This window comes from Argentina anserina, chromosome 1 (assembly GCF_933775445.1).
Source record: "Argentina anserina chromosome 1, drPotAnse1.1, whole genome shotgun sequence".
NCBI classification, from domain to species: Eukaryota; Viridiplantae; Streptophyta; class Magnoliopsida; order Rosales; family Rosaceae; genus Argentina; species Argentina anserina.
In genome coordinates this window covers 11,188,312-11,195,960 of record NC_065872.1, presented here as the reverse complement: position 1 = coordinate 11,195,960, position 7,649 = coordinate 11,188,312, and the positions used below count along the sequence as shown (strand labels likewise).

General features: G+C 37.4%; 1 long non-coding RNA gene across 2 annotated transcripts; it reads left to right on the top strand.

Moving 5' to 3' along the window:
• The first annotated feature begins 3,547 nt into the window (after positions 1–3,547).
• Positions 3,548–5,441, top strand: LOC126789359 (uncharacterized). Of its 2 annotated transcripts, XR_007671521.1 has the most exons (4): positions 3,548–3,863; positions 4,097–4,208; positions 4,668–4,959; positions 5,164–5,441. It is a non-coding gene; the product is annotated as an uncharacterized LOC126789359 (long non-coding RNA). The 2 variants fall into 2 exon arrangements; XR_007671520.1 differs by having other exon boundaries at positions 4,668–5,441.
• The last annotated feature ends 2,208 nt before the right edge of the window (positions 5,442–7,649 follow it).

The following is a 7,649-nucleotide window of genomic DNA, read 5'->3' as shown; positions in this document are numbered from 1 at the left end:
TTTGGATCAGTGGCATAGCTATGTTTCAATTCTCAACACTAGACCAATGATTAATTCCACGACACATTAGCGTTCTTAATTAAATACTCATCTAGCAAATAATTAAATCATAATGTCATAAATGTAATTTCCCCAACACCTTAGATTTCTTGGTCAGCCAAGAACAATCAGTAACATCAATTGTCTATGGCCCAACCAAGACAAGTTAAGACACAACTGCGATCTAATGTGAATCTCAACTCAAGAATTACATCACCTAATTAAGGATGTATCACACACCCTACCCCTTCATTACCAATAATGTTTGAAATGCTTGTCACGAAATTTTTTGTTAAACCACTTCCAACCTATGGTCTTCACATCCCTTACCTTAAAAATAATATATCAACCTCATTTGGCCTCAATTTGGATTAGTTGCATAACTAGAATCCAACCCTCATCATTGAAAACACTGAATATCCCTCAATGCAGGATCAACGCTCTCCATCAAGACTTCTTAATAGGTCTTTGTCATGATGGAAATTTATCTACTCATACCAGTTAGCATTCCTGTAACTTCTTCACCCTGAGTTGATGGTAACTGGATCTCAGGTCAATCTTAGAGAATATTGTAGCCCCTCTAAGCTGATCGAACAAGTCATCAATCCTAGTCAAATGATACATAGTCTTGATGGTCACCTTATTCAATTCTCTATAGTCCACACACAACCGCATGGAATCATTTTTTTTTCCACGAATAACACCGGCGCACCTCAAGGTGAGACACTAGGTCTAATGAACCCTTGGTCTAATAGGCCATCTATCTGGACTTTCAATTCTTTAAGCTCGTTCTGTTCCATCCCATAAGGCGCCTTCGACACAGGTGCTATACTAGGTATACCATCAATAAAGAAATCGACAACTCTCCGAGAAGGTAAACTCGGTATCTCCTGAAACACCTCACTATACTCGAATACCACAACAATGTATGTGATAGCTACTTCCTGATCCACAAACTCCATATGTGCCAAGACTCATGCTCTTATGACATTATCCGACTTGAGACAACGATAACGAAAAATTGACTCCCCGGGACTATGGAAAAACACCACCATGTCCAAGCAATCGATCAAAGCATGATGTGACCTCAACCAATCAATTCTTAAGATCACATCATAGGTGTGGTCCGGAATCACTATCAAGAAAACAGGGAATTCTCTACCCCCAATCACAATAGGACAAGCCTTGCAGATTGTCTCAAGCTCAAGAGACACTCCAAAAGCTGAAGTAACACATAAAGTACTTCCAAGAGATGTAGGAATCAACCCTAACACCTCTACTACCGAACTAGCAATAAAAGAGTTTGATGCTCCCATATCAACCAGTACTCTAGTAAGGTAGTCAAAAATAAGTAAGGTACCTTCCACTCATGTGTCTCGCTATTAATCAAGATATTTAGAGGGAACATGAATCATTGAAGTATCATCATAACACTTCTATTTAGAGGACCAAACCTTCAGATGTGGCTCCTAACACTCTTGCGTAACCAGTGACATATCAATACCGAAGAGCATGTGATGGGAATCCGGTGCAGTCGGGTCATCGCTCCTGGATGATATTGAAAAATCGCCAAATACGCAACCTACGCTCTGATACCAACTATCACGACTCCGAATTTCGAATGATAAAAATTCGAATTCGAAACCATGAAAACTCAAAAACAATCTCAAATAACTGAAATCATCTTATCATAATAGTGTATCGAAACTAAGTCCACATCATGACTCAGTCAATTCGAATAATACACAACCAATGTAAATGTAACATTCACTCAATCCTCACCACTAACAGTAGAAAGAAATCTTCGACGTCTTTAGAGTAGTCCGTCAGTTATGCTAATCCACACCTGCAGAACTATCCCCTAAACCATCGAATAGGTGCACCGGGATTGTAAACACAAACCCGGTAAGCTTTGCAGCTCGTATGAGTAAAACAACAATACAACTCGTGTATAAATACAAAATAAACATAATGAAAACATATAATTATAAATGTACTCATGAGTCATTGGACGGCTCATCTGATTGTCCAATAATATCTGAGAATATAAGTGCTCATGAGAAATAGGGCAACCCCTCTGTTTACCCAAATACATTTATAATACGGGTAGTATAAGTGCTGGTACACCTCTGTTACCCCTCATGAAGTACGCCGTAAGACATTGGGCTACCTCTCGCTACCCCTCATGAAGTAATTTCCTCACTCGTTTCGTCAGTCACCTAATAACATGATAAAATGCTTAGAAAATGATACGTAAAATATCAGGTGACGATTTCAGTACAGCTAAATACTGTTCATAAAACATTGTTTACAGAACATTGTTCATGGTTTATTGTTTTACTAATCAATGTTCCAATGTATTGTTTTACCAAACATTGTTCATGCGGCGACACTGTTCACCGACCGCCTCCAATGACCACCAAATTTCACCACCACAATCTAAATGAAATTCCTAACAAATTTCTAGTTCACAACAAAGTCTAAATGAAAGCTTAAAACCTCCAATTTCGGAATTTCTGAAAAATCCCAAATCATGAACCCTAGAATTGAAATTTCTTGATTCGAGTTCTTACCTTTCGATTTAGCTCAAAACCTCTGTAGGGGTTGTTGACGATGTTGAGGCAAGGAGTTTGACACTGGTGGTGAAGCCTAAACTCGCTGGAAAATTGAATAACACAATCGGGTCACCGATGGGTATTCGGGTCGACTTTCGGGCTTCGATGCGTGGAAAACAGCGTGCTACTCCATGATCCACCACCACAGGGAGGTGCACAAGGAGGAGACAAAGCTATATGGGTCGGCTGGTCACCTGAAACCGCCGGAGTCGGCCGAAAAAGTCGGATCGGGTCGGATCGGAAAGAAATTTTCGCCTCTAAAGGCGCGGGTGCGGAGAAATTGGGAGAAAAATGGGGTTATGAAAGTTGTGTTCTACTCTTCTTTTACTTGCTCTTAGATAATTTTCAGATATATGCATATGAACTTAGTGCTTGAATGCAATCCGTAAGATTGTATTTGAGTGCTATTTTCATTATCCATATTGACACAAATCAAATCATACCCTAAGTAGGTTCGGTTTGTGTTAATTAAAATTGGAAATTTTGAAAATTTACATGTACCCCATTTATATATTGAAATGAGACTTGATTTTCCTCCCAAAACACCCACGTTAATTAAAAATGTATGAAAATGCTTCCAACTTGTGTAATCTTGTATATTAATTGCGTTATTAAAAATATTTGGTATCGAAAGTGAGTTGGAGGTTATGAATTTGCGTTTAAACCATAAATATGAAAGGTTGTTTTTTATCAATGAATTCGACAAACGGAATTAAGGTTACTTAATGACTTAGTGAAGCCAAAAAGTGTTAAAATAGGGTTATTGTAGAGAATGTGTAACGGAAAATTATAAGGTTATTATGAAATTTAGTCGAATGGCAACTATTTAAAAGAAAGAGAGAAAACTCTAGTCTTCATTTTCTTCTCTCTTTCTCTCGGCCGCTCTCCTCTTATCTATCCCCGAGCTCTCTTTCTCTCTCTTCTGCCCATTCCTTACCAATTAAAACTACAACCCCCCAAAAACCAATTTCATTCTCTTCCCTCTCCGAAACAGAAAGAACCCCAAAATCAACGAGCCCAAAATTGAAGGCTTCTATGGTGACGGCGACGACAAGATGGTTTTGAAGGCTTCTATTCCGTCCAAACCCTCCATGACATCCCAATCTCTCTCACTCGAACCCTAAAAAATCCAAATTCATCTCAAATCTCTCTCGTACATCTGCGACCTCCGACCCCGACTCCGACCCCGATAGCGATCTTCCTACGCTGGTAAAATCTCTTCTCTCCTCCGTCGCTTCCCTTCTCTCGTTCTCCTTCTCTTTGATTTGTTTGAATTTGAAATTCTAGGGTTTATGGCATCTTAGGTTTGATTCCATGGTTTGAATTCGTTGGCTTCTTCTTCTTCGTATTTCTTATTACCATTCGGATCAAGTAAGTGAGTTTTGGTCCGGTTTTTTGTTTATTGGTTTTTGACTTTATTTGTATATGAATTTTGGTTGCAGATTGAAAGCAAAGAAGCTTAAAAAACTATGGATGAAACCCACCAAGCTTAGGAGCAGATCCACAAGATCAGGATCACTCTCTTCTCCAATAACGTCAAGAAACTCGAGAAATGTCATTACTATAACATTTTTCATGTCCTTAGTTTCTCCTTATTTCATTCTTAATTTGTTATATAATGCTCATACAATGTTATATTGTAGTGAAAATTGACTGTAATTAATGTTTCTGAAAGACCCATTTCATATGTATAAGTAAAACTCTTATCTGAGTTTTGTAATTAAGTTGGAATTGTGTTCATGTCAGGTTAGATATGTCTACCCGTATTATAAGTTAACATCAAGTAATGGAGTTGGAATGACTATTGACCCTTGATCTATTCTTTACTACCCTATTGACTTGGAGTCATTAGTTATCATGGACCATTATGTTTTGGACTGCCTTTTCAATTTTAATCTGAGTTGTATAATTAAGTTGTAGCTGTTTTGATTTTTTAGTCATTTTGGAAGTTTCATTTGTAGTTAATACTGTTTCTTATCATTAGATTCTGAAGTAGTGAGAATTATTCTTCAGGTTGTAGGGGAGGAGTTGGCTTCTGTAAACCCGAGAGCTGATGAAGAGCGTGCTGCACACAACCCTACCAAACTAGTTTTCATTTAGAACACTTTCTACTTTTGATGATTTTTTTGTCTATCAGGTGGTTTTCTTGTGCTGATACTGATAACTTTGTGGTAAAATAAGTTATTATGGAAAGGGAAGTAGAATTGGAAAACAGAGCCCTAGAGACATTTACAGCCTTGGCAAGGACTCATGTGAAATAGCCATTTCCAAATTATCTCTAATTCTCCCTTGCTTTTATTCCATGGTATTTCGGCAATTTTACAGTTGATAATTTGTAGTTGATCAATATTTACTATGTTGATTGGATTGTTGTTCCTGTGAATGCTTGGGAATTGGATTTCACTTCCTCACACAAAATCTCTTATTGGAATCCATAAATGTAATATTGGTAATGTAATTGACTTCCAATTTGTGGAGATGTTGATATATTGGAACCTAATAAATGCAGGGAATTCAGGAGTAAGTGGGTAAAAAGTGGTGGGATTTTCGTGATGTTTTACATGAAAGAAATTGTGGATGACAAAAACCAAGACTGGCCTGATAAGGTAGTATAGTGTGGGCAGATATTAACTATGGAGGATAATTGGCCTACTCGGGGTTGTGCCTTTTGCGAGCTATTTTATTTGATGCATGTGCAAGTTGTTTAGTTGGTTACCTTTTGTGTACAACTCCTACTTGTAGTACTTTATGGCGCTTTTGTGTTGTAAGGATAATATATACTATGGAATGTAAACTACTATTAAAATGAATTTTATGATGATTGATTCTCAGGTTTTTATGAAACTGTATGCAATTAATATTTTATTTGGAATGTGTTATCTTAAAGAGGCCATGACAAAATATGTGTAATTTCAGTTGCATATAAGCAATACAAATCTTTTGATATCCATTGACTTTTTTATAATAAGAAAACACAAAAAAACAAAACATATGACGTTTCAAGGGTGCAACAACAACACATGAAAACAAGTAAAATGCTAAATGATGTTATACTAACACTCAGACGACATATACATGGAAAAAGTGTTACATAGGAGATTATATGTTGCCGTATATCAAATCTCGCGACTAATATTAATCTTTCAGAAGAATTACAACCACTTTTTATACGTCATAAGACAACCTCATTAAACAGCTAAAAGAGGGTTTCAAATATCTCACTTCATACAGAAAATTCAAATATGTCACCTATTAGCCTGTTGCCGTTAAAGTTATCAGGCGACATATAATAATTGTCGCTGAAACAAATATCAAGCGACATAATATATGTCGCTGGAATGAATGTGAAGCGAAATAATATCTGTCGCTGGAATGAATATGAGGCGACATAAGACTTTTTTATCATATGTCGCCTGATACACTTTACAACGACATATAATGGCGACATGCTACTAAGCCACATATTTGAATTTTCTCTAGCGATACAACATATATGTCGCCTGAAGACATAATTGGCATACTGTCATGCTTGATCTAGGTGCTTCGATAAATGTTATGTCTTTTAATGTTTATCAATCACTAGGATTAAGACCCTTTAAGAATGATAATGTGATTGTTTAATTGGCAGATAGGTCTAACAAGTACCATACGGGGTATGTTGAGGATGCCCTTGTGCAGGTCAGTCACCTAATCTTCCCTGTAGATTTTTATGCGCTAGACATGGAGGTCTCGCCCTTGGAACAACGTCATTGCTTTGAGGGAGGTCATTCATGAGGACTGTAAGAACTTGCAATAATATTGCAAATGGAAGTCTCACAATGGAATTTGATGAAGACGTTATTAGCTTCAACATTTTTGAAGCAATGAAGTACCCAGTTTCTGATTAAAACCTTACTTTTCTGTTGATGTTGTTGATTCTATTGCACAAGTTTTATCATAAACTTTGGATGCATAGCATTTAGCTATGGAGTTCAGGGCCGGATTTGATAAGCATGTGGACCGTGTCCTAAGAGATGAGTGGGCTGATTTTGAGCCCAAGACCGTTGAAGTAGTGGATGAGCTTGAGGCTCGACCATAGAAAAGGTATCCTTCTTTAATGTCAATTCTCATTTCCACTAACAAATTGTTATCATCTATGGTAAATGCCCCAAAGTTAGATTTGAATGAGCTTCCGGATCATTTGAAATATGTGTACTTAGGAAAAGATGATATTTTACTAGTTATTGTGTCATCAACGTTGAGTGAGCAGCAAGAAGCAATTTTGATAGAGGTGTTGAGGAGGAACAAAATCGCCATTGGTTGGACTTTGGCGGATATCAAGGGAATCATCTCTACTACATGTGTTTATCGAATACAATTGGAGGATGAAGCAAAGCCAACACGTGATGCTCAAAGAAGATTGCACCCGCCAATGATGAAAATTGTGAAAAATGAGGTGATCAACCTGCTCAATTGTGGAGTAATATACCCTATCTCAAATAGTCGGTAGATTTTACCAGTGCAAGTCGTGCCAAAGAAGAATGGTGTCACTGTTGTGAAGAATGAGGCAAATGAGTTAGTACCCCAGAGGTTGGTGACAGGTCATACGATATGTATCAATTACAGAAAGCTAAATGCAACAACACGCAAGGATCACATGCCATTGTCATTCATGGGCCAGATGATAGAGAGATTGGCTGGGCACGAGTTTTATTATTTTAGAGATGGGTACAGTGGGTACAACCAAATATGCATTCACCCGGAGGATCAGCATAAGACAATGTTTACATGTCCATTTGGCACTTTTGCCTATCGACGCATGCCTTTGGGATTGTGCAACGCACCCGGTATATTTCAGCGTTGTATGCTTGCAATTTTCTCTAACTTTATCGAAAATGTCATTGAGGTTTTTATAGATGATTTTAGCGTTTATGGAAAAGATTTTGATGCATATTTACATAACTTAGAGCTAATCTTTAAAAAGTGTGTAAGAACTAACCTTGTGCTTAATTGAGA